Source organism: Nycticebus coucang, chromosome 4 (genome assembly GCF_027406575.1).
Source record: "Nycticebus coucang isolate mNycCou1 chromosome 4, mNycCou1.pri, whole genome shotgun sequence".
NCBI lineage: Eukaryota > Metazoa > Chordata > Mammalia > Primates > Lorisidae > Nycticebus > Nycticebus coucang.
The window spans coordinates 111312474-111324797 of NC_069783.1; the positions used below are offsets into that span (position 1 = coordinate 111312474).

Genomic DNA, 12324 nt, shown 5'->3' on the forward strand with positions numbered 1-12324 from the left:
TCATCCTCAAGAGCCATCCATGCAGACCCTGGGCTTTCAGCCAGAGTCCACACCTGTTCCTTCACAGTGGTGCCCCTGTATCTCTAGATTGCCGACCCTGTGCAGAGGCAGAGGAGCCTGAGCCCTTGGGATATCTGGGCCTCTGCCAGGGATGCAGGGAGGGGACACCCTTTACTCTCTGGGCTGCACTCATGCAGCCAGATGGAACCTGCGTTTCAGGGATTCTGGCAGGGCTGTGGCTCAGATAGGAATGGAGTGTGTATGCCCATCCTGTGCTGACTCTAGGCTTGTGGGGTCTGGAGGCTCTTGCTGTCCTTCAGCATAGCCTGGGTGGAGAAGGGGGTTGAAGACTGGCTCACATGAAGGTTGTGTGTGTTCACACAATTTTGGGGATCGAAGCAACCCAGGGAGGCTGCCTGTAAAAGCTGGAACAAGCGCGTTAAATAATAAACCTACCTCGGAGGAATTAACAAGTACTTCAGACAGGACCTGGCACTGGGCAAATACTGTATTTGCTACAAAAGCTAACGCTTTCTGACCCTTTTCTTGCCTTGGTGCTATGTGAGAGTGTGTGTCATTATTGCCATCATTATTAGCCTAATATAATTTTGTAATTATTTTCTGCCCAGCTGTGTTCTGAGCGTATCATGTACATACACACATACATGTACTCTTTGTGGCAGCCCTATGAGTAGGTGCTGTTGTCAGCCTTTATAAGTAGGGAAGCACAGAGAGGTTAAGGGACTTGTCCAGGCTCACACAGCTGGCAGCTGGCAGAGCTGGGATTTGAATCCAGGCAACCTGACTCCATAGCAGCTGCAGTTCATTGTGGGGATTGTGCAGATGCCACCTGCAGTCTTCCCTCAGCCCCGTGGATGTGCCAGTCACTGCCACAGCCAGACTGGATCTCTTGGCAGGGCCATGGCAGCTGCAGGCCAGGCTCTGTGTGCCACGTGGGCCTTGAGACATGTAGCAACCGCTCTCGGCTAGGCAGGATTGGCAGCACGTGGAAAATCTGCTTCCCACCTCCTTATAGCCTGCCTGGTATCCCCATGGCCTCTTGGGGGTGGTACTGCACAGGGATACTCTTGCCTTATGGATCACACAGGATGGTGGGGAGACAGGAGGTTCCAGCACACATTCACTATATGGCAAGGCAAGGGCATGTTGCCTGTGAGTAACACAGGGTAGGGGGTCAGTTCCAGTTTGGGGGGCTCAGTTTTGATAGTGGAAACAAGGGTAGTCTCTGAGGAGGTGGCATTTGAGCTGGGACCTGGGCAATGAGAAGGAAGCAGCTATGGGAAAGGAAGAAGGATGAGAGGAATGGCAGATGCAAAGGCCCTGTGGTCATCATGTTTTGGGGATGGGAGGAGCTAAAGAGGCCTGGCTGGAGCAGATCAGGGGCTGCTGGAGCATCTTCTTGAGTCTGAGGCTGTTCTCCAGACCTCAGGGATCAGGGTCTTTTTCACATTTAAGGCAGAAATCTAGTTTAATTACTTTTACTTTACCCTGTTCTTTTGGAACTCAATTAGTTTTCATTTATTGGGTACATAGAAAGTTCTGGGCACTTGAGGCCACTGGGATAGGAATGAAGGAAAAGTTGGGCATTTTATATACCTTTGAGGTGTTGAGTATCCAGAGGGAGAGCGTCAGGCAGACAAATAGGTGCCGTTGAGGGTGCTGAGGAGTACGTAGACCAAGTTTAGGCAGTCACTGGATTGAAACAAGGTCTGAATTTATCTGTGGTCAGGACAGGCTTCCTGGGACAAATGTCATTTGTAGGGGGGAGACCTGAGAGTGATTAGTTAGGGGCAATTAGTTAGGACTCCTGAGTTGTGGCAAAGATACATTCACAAGAGCAAAGGTTAGGGCAGGATGAGTTCAGGCATTGGATTCAGGTGCTCCAACCATTCTTTTGGGGAGGTGACTCAGTCTCAGCTATGCTTCCTTTTATATGGGCCTTGTTCTCAGACAGGTTCATGCCACTACCTCAGCCCAGCCAGCCAAGGAGAAGGAGAGTCACATGGAGGTTATCACAAGGAGTGACACTTCATTCTCTTGTCCGTTTCCTCACCGAGGCCTGCAATGCTTGTTCTGCCATTTGCAGTACAGGGGGAGGTGGCCAAGTGGGTTAAGTGGATGTCCTAAACTCGGATGCAGGGAGGAAGGGAGTGAGTGAATCCGTGCAGGACAAAAGGGAGTGGTGGGGATTGTGGCTAATTGGCATGCTAGATATTCTGATTATTTTCCAAGAGAAGATGGAAATCTAGATTTTATAAGAAATGGCCTAGTTTTTAAAAAACATTATATGGGCTAGAGCGTTTCTTTAGCGACCACAACTGTCTAGCACCATTTTATGCCTTCTGATTTTCACTGTGACTTATTTCAAAGTATATTTCCTACTGTGATCTGGGCAGAATGTTCCATGGAATGTACAGAAGGGCTAACCTCTTGGGAAGTCATGTCAAACACCTCTGGAAATGTGATTTCTGAATGTTGGGGCCCAAGGTGTGGCAGTTCTTTGGGGAACAATATTACACCTTCATTGAGACCTGACACTTCTGAGAGGAAGCCAGCAACACACTCCTTGTGTTCAAATACAGATATTGCTGCTTCCTAGCTGTGTGCCCTTGGGCAAGCCACTTTACTGCACTGTGCCTCAGTTTACCAATCTGTACAACACCCCCCCAAAGATTGTTGTGAGGCAATAATGGAGCCTATATGAGACCTGTTAATCAAGTGCTTGGCACGCGGGGAGCTGGTGTGACTCTGGACCAATGGAATGTGTCCTTCCAGGGTTGGGTCTCTGGGATCCAGCTGACATTGGCCAAGAGCTTTCCTCATCACCTCCTTTTGCCTCTGCCACCTCTGGGTTAGGATGGGCCCTAAATCCAGTGCTGCTGGGGTGTAGGTTCCCAGGGGCCCCAGGGCAGGCAGCCACTCATGCCCCACCCCAACCGTCTTTGCCAGTTGCTCAGCACCCGTGGCATCCAGGCTTGCCGGATGGTGCCGCAGTTGGAAGTGAGTCTTGAGTGAGCAATTAGCTCTGCCAGCTGCCAGCTTACAGCTGCTGTGGGTGGGGGCGGTCCCTTTTAAAAATAAAAACAACACACAGAGAAACAGCCCTAGAGAACTGTTGGCTTCCTTTAGCCAACATGGCCAAGGGTTTAACTTGGAGGATTTTGTGGGTAAGAATCCTGTATGTGGATTAAGTAAGTGGGGTACATTTTGGTCCGGGGAATGTTTTCATCTGGGGACAGAGATTATGGGCTGTTTCTGGTCTTCCCATCAGGGAGGTTCCTTTGCTGCAGGCTGCCCATGTGTGGCTCACACACGCCTGTCTCAGGGAAGGGGATTTGTGTTCCTTGGGGTCTGTTTTTAGCTGCCACAGGCCAGGAGAGGGCCAGCTGTAGGGCTTCCCTGGTCTGTTTCCATGGCCGCAGTGGCCCCTGGGTGGGCTTCTAGAGAGGCTGAGAGCCTGCCCTTGAGGTTTCTACCCTGGCTCTCTGGAACCCATGGGGAGAAGAGAATGGAGGCCCAAGGATGTTTCCGGGCATGTGATGCTGCCACATTGCGAGTATTGATTGTAGTGACTTGAGTCATAGCCTTAAAAGATACATATATTCGGAAACTGTGAATGCACCGATGGCCATATTTGGACCAAGGGTCTTAGCTGATGTAATTAAGTTAAGGGTATTGAGATGAGACCATCCTGGGTTAGGATGGGCCCTAAATCCAGTGACAAGTGTTCTTGTAATAAGAGAAGACACAAGAGGGACTGCCACGTGATGACAAAGGCAGAGACTACAGCGCTTCAGCCACGCACCAGGACATGCCAAGAGCCACCAGTAGCTGGAAGGGACAGACAGGGTCCTTCTACAGAACCTTTGGAGGGAATGTGGCCCCAGTGACACCTTGATTTAGACTTTTGTCACCCAGAACCATCAGAGAATAAACTGCTGTTGTTCTGAGCCACTCAGTTTGTAATCGTTTTGTTACGGCAGCCCCAGGAAACTCACATAGTGTTTTAAATTTAAATTTGAATTTTAAATTTCAGTATTCTTTGTCTTGTTCACTGCACTCTTCTTAGCACTTAGGGCATGTAGAGAATTTGTTGAATGTCTGAAAGCACCAGGTCTATGTCAGGACTCTCACCCACCCAGAGGTGGAACCGGCTATTCAGAAAGTCAGTAACCTGGGCTGAAGTGATGTTCATTTAACAAAACCAGCATTGATTGATTGATTGATTAAAACAGAGTCTCACCCTGTCACCCTGGATAGAATGCGTGACATCATAGCTCACAGCAACCTTGAACTCGTGGGCTTAAGTGATCCTCTTGCCTTAGCCTCCCAAGTAGCTGAAATTACAAGCGCCCACCACAATGCTCAGCTGTTTTTAGAGACGAGCGTCTTGCTCTTGCTCAGGCTCATCTTGAATTCCTGAGCTCAAGCATTCTACCTTCCTTGGCCTCCCAGAGTGCTAGGATTACCCACCCAGCCTTTTATTTATTTTTAATTGAGGTGAAATTCGCATTACATATAATTTACTGTTTTATTTATTTATTTTATTTTTGGAGGCAGTCTCACTCTGTCACTCTCAGGTTGAGTACGGTGGCATCATCATAGCTCACAGCAACCTCAAACTCCTGGGCTCAAAGTGATCCTCCTGCCTTAGCCTCCCTAGTAGCTGGGACTACAGGTGCCTGCCACAATACCCGGCTAATTTTTTTCTATTTTTAGTAGGGATGAGGTCTTGCTCTTGCTCAGGCTAGTCTCAAACTCATGATAATTTTAAATTGAACAGTTCATTAGTTTTTTAGTACATTCACAGTATCTATCTAGAAAGTATTTTCATCACTCTGTAAGGAAACCCCGTGCCTGGCAGGAGTCGCTCCACATTTGTGCCTCCCCACCAGTCCCTGGTGTGTTTTCTGCTCCTATGAAGTGACCCATCCTGGATACTTCTCCTGAATGGAATCACATGTAGTATAGTTTGTGTTTTTGTGCGTCTGGCTTCTTTCACATGGCGCCGTGTTTTTGAGGTTTATCCACGTTGTAATGTGTGTGGGTCCTTCGTCCCGGTACATGGCAGAATCTCATTTCATCGTGTGGACGTATGTCAATACAGTCATTTCACAGGAGGCCTTTTAGACAAGGAAATGAAGGCCCCCAGGTCACAGAGCACTGGGGTCCAGGACAGGGGTGGAGGAGGCACAAAGAGCCAGACTTTTCCAGTTCATGCTCTCTCTCTTCCCTCCCCTGCTGCCACCCCCATCTCTGGGCCTGGTCAGGAAGCAGTGTGCATGGGGAGAAAGTAAGCAGGTGTCCCCTCCATCTGCGGCTGTGGGTTCAGGTATGGTCCTCCGGTGCCCCCCATACCCTGTTCCCCGTGTGTGTGGTTTCTGCTGTTCCTGAGAGAGGCAGTAGGCTGGTGTACCCCCATCTGATGGCTGAGCATACTGATGTCCTGAGAGGTTGGGGGCCTTGGCTGGGGCCACTTGGCCTAAGGGTACCCCTGCTTTCTTTCCAGAGCCCTTTGGCTCACCACCCATGCTTCTGCAGTCCTGGAATGTCTTCCCTGACCTTTTTCACCATCCAAAGCTTTGTTCAGCAGACAGGTCCTAGAAGTGGCGTTGTGGCAGATTTCGGTCAGGATACGCTTTGTCAGAGTACTGAGGATGTTCACTGTCATAAGCTTGGGCTGTGGGGAATTCTTTTGCTGAGCAGATAGCTTATTCTGCACATAAAGCTTAGTTCTGGCAGTGGGCTCTGTCTAGAAGGTGTTGCCTATGGCTGTTTCTGGTCTTTGATGATTCGTGGTCTTCATTAAGTCACTAAGCAGTTGGATGTACAGCAACTGGTGGGGAAGACGATGGTGGAATGGCACAGCCCAGCCTTGAACCTGCCCAGGGCATGCAGTAACTATGGTGGAAGTTTGGGTGAGTTGCTCCAGATTCCAGGGCCAGTCTTAGTTCGGGTCTGTGTCCAAAACAAACAGAAAAGAACAAAGGAGGTTGTGAATTCTGAGGCTGCTCTCAGGCACCACTTCCTGGCTGTGTTTTGGTGGGGCCGGTTTGACTTGTTCTGGGTTTCTTGGTCTCCTGGAGGTGGTGGGGACAGTCTGGGTGGGAAGATGTTACCTGAATTTTGGGAGTAAAAATGTGGCCTTTAGTTGCCCACTCCTTGGCATGCCTTGGTTTGCCTACAGAGCTGCCCCAAAGCCAAGGTGGGAATTTTGCTGGCTTAAGGGCAGCAAAATCCCCACCTTGGCTTTGGGGGCAGCTCTTTCAAAGACTTTGGAGCCCTATGGGATGGTTTCTTGGAAGGCTGGAGAGTGAGCTGATAAAAGTAGCCTCTTTACTGGTCTCCTAGGGGGCACCCTGGGCCCCTAGATGGTCCAATGGCCAAGGATCTTTGTCACATGCAAATCTGATCTTACTCATAAAATCCTTTTGTGGGTCACTCACTTATCATGCAGCTTGTGAACATAAGCCGGGCTTGCCTGGTTCAAATCCCAGCTCAGCCACATTCTAGCTGTGTGATCTTGGATAAACCACTTACCCTCTCTGGGCCTGCTGCTTTCTTTGCATATTGGGGCTCAGCTATATGCCTCCCTTTTGTCATGGTGTTGTGAGGACAACTGGTTAACTAGGTGATGTGCTCCGGGTAATGGGCACATAATATGAACTGCTGGGCTTAGCGTGTGAGGACAACTGGTTAACTAGTTGATGTGCTCTGGGTAATGGGCACACAGTATAAAATGCTGGGCTTAGCCTGTGAGGACAACTGGTTAACTAGGTGATGGGCTCAGCATGTGTTGCTGTTGTTACTATTGTTGTTAACTCTTAAGATGCTCCTGAGAGTAATAATGACAATATTACAATGGAGTTGAGGGACTTTCCCGGAGTCCACATGATGTGTTTTCTCCCTCCACTCCCTTCACCTCCCTGACCTCATGTCCTAACTCTGCCCCCTGCACCCTGGCCACGCCAGCCTTCTCTCTGGTGTGACAACACACCTTAGTTGGTCCAGCCTTCAGGCCTTTGCATTGGCCATGCCTTTTGCCAGGCACGCCCTCCCTGAATCTGCCCTAGGGGACACCTTGGATCATGCAGGGTGCTATCTGGGCCCAGGGAGCTGCAGCAGGGGAGTGAACCTGGAGACCCTTGGGAAGCTTCCTCTGCACATTGGTTGCTCCGGCAGCTTCCCTAATCCTGTCACTGTTTCCCAGAGCACTCAGAGAAGCAGAGCCTGGCCTGCCCCTTCCATGTTGGAAAGTTGACACCCAGAGCAGCTCAGACTTGTCTCTGAGTCACACAGCTCAGGTTCAGACTCCTGGCCAGCCACCAAAAGCCATTATTTTTGCGATGTGTGTGTGTGTGTGTGTGTGTGTGTGTCTGTCTGTCTGTCTGTCTGTTTTCTGGGCCTGTCATTGAGATGACTCTAGCTCAGAAAACCAATGTGAGGGGGTCATGCTTTCTTTTCCTGAGATTAAAAGAAGGACAGAAGTGCCTGCCAGATGAGCTGGCCCCTCTGGCCGGGACCAGGGCCTGGGTTCTAGGACAGGCTGGGCTTGCAGCCGTACAGTGTGGGCTGGGAGGAAATGGGTTAATGGAGGAGAAGCAGGGGCTGGAGCTCACTCTCGCCTGCCAGCGAGTGAAGAGTGAAGAGGTTTTTCTAGCCGAGCTATAAAAAGGCCTCACAGTGTTTCAGCTCCTGTGTCGGCTGGAAGCCCGCCAGGGTTACCATGACGATGAGGAATTATTACTTACTGCCAAGGCTGGGAGAAAAAGCTCGTACTTTTGGCTTCCAAACAAGAGGAGTGGACTTATGTAATTCTCTGTGTTTATAGGCCCAGAGTGGCAGAGGCAAGAACGGATTGCAGGAGGCTCGAGGTCCCGCTCTCGGCTCAGCTGTGGGGTCTGGCGGCCCCGCGGGTTGTCCTCTATTGGGCTGTGGCCTACCCAGGCTTCAGGGGGCACTGGGCCGGAAGCCTGGGGGGCCGGGCCAGGGCGCTGGGTCGCTGGCCCCCAGCAGGGCCTCCCAGCGGGGTGGGAGCCATAGTCTCGCGGGAAGGCGGCGGGCCGCTTTCGGGCCACCCCTCTCCAGTGTCGGTCCTGGAGGAAGGATGGGTTTGATGTTGGACACAGTGTGCCCTCTGGAAGCCAGCGGCTCAGTCTGCATGTGTGGACTCCACTGACCCACTGGCTGGCACTTTCTTTCTTTTCCTTTTTTTTTCTTGCGGGAGAGTTCCTCCAAGTTGGGCTTGGAGCTGACTGGAGTGAGGCTGGTCATGTGCTCGGGTAAGAGACGTTGCGGTCTCCGCGTGGGCAGGGAGGCACAGTGTGGCTGGTCACTCCGGCTGAGGAAGTGGGTGCAGTCTGGGGAACGGGGCATATAGGGACCTGTGCCCAGGGTGCCATTTGGGGGCCCATGGACTCATCTGGAAGGAGCAAGGTTCTGTTGGGTGCTGTGGCCCTGCCAGGGCAGGGGGCTGGGTAGACACCAGTCAGCCAGCAGGGGTGGCCGGATGCTCCCCTGGCAGGGCGGACGTGTGTTGGGCCCCATGCTCCACGGAACAATGGGCTGGGACATCTTATCGGACAAAGTTGCTGAAGTCACAGAAAAAAGTGCTCTGAGCTGTGGGCCGAGCCAGGCTGGGCTCCTTGGCTAGCCCACATTGGGGTAGACTCAGGGTGGGCATTGTGCTGCTTTTCCCGAGTTGGGCACACGCCCCAGTGCCCTCACAGGGGAATTGCGGGCAGCTGTGGGGGCCTCGGTGCTCTGGGTGCTTATTCCAGGAGTTGACGGCAGGAGGGTGTGGAGTAGGGGTCCTCGGGATCTGGGTGGGCTGGGGCATGGAGGGCCAGGTTCAGGCAGTGCTGCAGCCTAGCCCTGGCGGCCGGCTCCCCACCGAGGTGGCGCTTGGCTCAGTGCCTGTGTCTGGTTTGAAATCAGCGCCACCGGCCCAGGCTTGCCCAGGGACTTGGCAGCCAGGCGCTGGGACAAACACTGGAAAGTTGGAAGGGCTTCCCGAGCTCACAAGGAGCCTTCAGTTGCAAGCTGAGGGATGAGGGAGCGATTTGTCTTGAGGTCTGGGTGTGTAGGGGGCCGTGGGGAGGCAGCAGGGACCCCCTGTGAGGACCTCCATGCCCAGGCCAGAGAGGAGAGGGGCTGGGCTTCAGATGACTTTACAGCCCGGTTTGAGTCCTGGCTCCATCTTCTGAGCTGTGTGGCCTCGGGCATATTGCCCCATCTCTGTGGGTCTCAGTTTCCTTGTCTGTAAACTGGGGATGATGGGGTCCGTATGGCGTGGGCATGGTGGGAGAAGGACATATAGCTTCATGGTGAACTCTGGGGAAGGCTGCCTGGGTTTTTGTATGAGGTAGAAGCTTCCTGGCCATGTGACCTTGGGCAAGTTGTTTCGTGCTTCTATACCTCAGTTTTCCCATCTGGCAAATGGGTGCTTCATCTGTCCCTCCCTCCCCCAAATAAGTAATGTGACTTAAGGGAGCTAATAACACTGGCTGCCTGGCACATAGCAAGCATACAGTCAGTATGAGCTGGTGGTGGGTGTTATTTTCACAGTGACAATGACAGCACCCCCACCTGTGCTGTGATTTTGGCATCTCGGGTTGATGGTGTTTATGAAGTGGTCATGGCCAGACCATTGTTCTAGTCTGGCCCCTTGGGCACGTCCTGAAACCTCATGGAGCCTCAGTTTCCTCATTCTCTACAGCCTGCAGGTACCCTGGGGGAAACTGAGAGAAGTCCAAAGGGCCCCGAGCAGTGCTGAAGTGTGGGGAGGGGTGCTGTGAGTGTAAACCACAAGGTTGGATTTAAGTCCAAGTTCCATCTTGGTCTCCATCCATTTTTCTTTTCTGCCCTGCAGGGAGTTCTCCAGTTTCATAGAAATGCAGGCCCAGGAAGAGGAGGTGGGCAAGAGTGGGTGCTTCCCAAGATCTGCCTCCATTTGGGCTGGGCCAGGGTCCCCAGGGTGCCCTGCTCCACCTGGGCTCCTATGTGCCAGTCCTGGGCCAGGCGTCCCTGTTATGCCTGGCATGGCCTGAGGGCCAGGGCAGGAGGACAGTTCTGCTGAAGGTGGCAGCGATCCTGTGTTTGTAAGTGACACCAGATTCCTGGCCAGTGGCTGGCTCATGGCCTTCCACCTCGGGCTAGCAGTAGCCAGCAGGGAGTTCCCGGGGTGTCTGGGCCGCCCACGCCAGCTGCCCACTGTCTCATTGTCTTCAGGCCTCTTCTGGGAAATCGGGAAAGTTCCTGTGAAGTGGGGGCACCGTGCATGTCACCCCTGAGGTCTTGCTATCTGCTTGGTTGGTCCCAGAGCTGTGTTATGCGCACTCCTGACCTATACTGAGGGCCTTGGACCCCTGAGAAAGACAGTCATGTGTGGCGGTTCAGAATGGAGGTCAGTACAAGGGACCTTTATGGTGGAGCAATTCTGTGTCCACTGGAGGTGGTCATCGATCAGAATGGGCATGTTCTTCACACACTTACACGCACACCCATACACTTGTTGATGTGTGTAAAACTTTTGAGATCTGAATGAGGTTGGTGTGTCAGCATTACCTTCCTGGTTATATTGATGCTGAACCATAGTTGTCTAATGATGTTAGCATTGGGGAAAGCTGGGTAAAGGATACCTAGGATCTTTAGCTCTTGCCCTATTATTAATTTTTGTTTTTTTAGAGACAGAGCTTCAAGCTGTTGCCCTGGGTAGAGTGCTGTGGAGTCACAGCTCACAGCAACCTCCAACTCTTGGGCTCAAGCAATTTTCCTGCCTCCACCTCTCAAGTAGTTGGGACTATAGGCACCTGCCATAATGTCTGGCTATTTTTTAGTTGTAGCTGTCATTGTTGTTTGGTGGGCCCGGACTGGATTCGAACCCTCCAGCTCAGGTATATGTGGCTGGCATCTTAGCTGCTTGAGCCACAGGCACTGAGCCTATTATTAATATTTTTTACAACTGTGTATGAATCTACCATGATCTCAAAATAAAAAGTTAAAAAAAGGATGGGCATGGTAGCTCACGCCTGTAATAATCCTAGCACTCTTGGAAGCCGAGGTGGTGGATAGCTTGATCTCACAGGTTCAAGACCAGCCTGAGCAAAAAATGAGACCCCCATCTCTACTAAAAATAGAAAAACTGAGGCAAGAGGATCGCTTGAGCCTGAATTGGAGGTTGCTGTGAGCTAGGACATCATAACACTCTACCCAGCGTGACAGTTTGAGACTCTCTCTAAAAAATGAGAGGCATGCTATCTGAATCTGCTCCTTTGTAGCTGGGTGAATTTGAGCAAGTAACTTAGCTCCTCCAGGCTCAGTTTCCTCATCTGTAAAATGTAGCTAATGTTTACTATCTTGCAGGGCTGGCATGAAGATTAAATGATTTGCTACTTGCTAAGTGCTTTCTGAGGGTTTGCTGTTCCCATTGCTACCATCATTGTTGATGTGATTGCTGTGCTTTGCCTGGTGCTATCTTATTTCATATTCCCATCAGCCACAGATGGGAGGATGACCCACTTTGTAGATGAGGAGGGTAAGTCGTGAGTGGTCAGGTGACCCACACCAAGGCACACAGTTTGCAGGGCTGGAATGGGATGGGCATCCAGACCAGAGTCTGTGCTTGATGGCTCTCCTCTCTGGGTGAGTGGCCCTGGGAAGGTCACTTGCCCTCTCTGAGCCATGGTCCCCTCCTTCCTGCCTCATCTGGTGGCTGGGCTAGGGGGTTGGGGTAAAAGGCTGGACTTATGACTTCTGGGAGCCAGGTAGCCTCAACTTCTGCACTCCTTCCCCTCACTCCTCGACCCCACCCAGACCTCCCACCTCTCAGCTCACCTCCTCTGAGGCCCCCAAAGTGGGAGCTCAAATAACTGAGCTTGGGCCTCAGACACCCCAGGAGGTCCCGGTGGGACTTGCTTTATGCCTTGTGATTACAGTGGGACCAGGTCTGTCTCCACTTCCTGTGACAGTGGAATCCCTCTGGGCTGTGTGTTCCCTTGTTTTGCTGTTTCTCGTGGTGCTGGTTTCCCTTGTGCTCTTCTCTGCCTCTGTCAGTGTTGAAAAGGCCTTCAAGGTGTACCTAGCTCATCTTCTTGTGAGCTGGGTTATCCAGTGGCATGTGTGACAAATGTGTTTTAGTTTGGCTAAAGCTGATCCTCAGGTAGAAATTTCTCTAGGGGCTCAGGAAAGAGGGCCTGCAGATGGTTGACCCCCTAAAGCTGGCTTGGAGCTAAGCTTGAGCCCTCAGACATCCCAGGACATCCAGGAGGGGTTTGCTTTATGCCTCAGGATTACAGAAGGTTC

The 12324-nt window shown here is 51.8% G+C and overlaps 1 protein-coding gene across 30 annotated transcripts in view; it reads left to right on the forward strand.

Moving 5' to 3' along the window:
• The window catches only part of NCOR2 (nuclear receptor corepressor 2), a 207399-nt gene that overhangs the window by 32073 nt on the left and 163002 nt on the right, over window positions 1-12324 (forward strand). The window contains exon 1 of one of the 30 annotated variants that reach the window (XM_053590061.1): window positions 7860-8303. The exons of the other annotated variants lie outside the window; for them this stretch is intronic. The gene's annotated coding sequence lies outside the window, so the exon portion shown is untranslated. Of the gene's footprint in view, window positions 1-7859; window positions 8304-12324 lie in introns of those variants that run through there. 30 annotated transcript variants of the gene reach the window in all.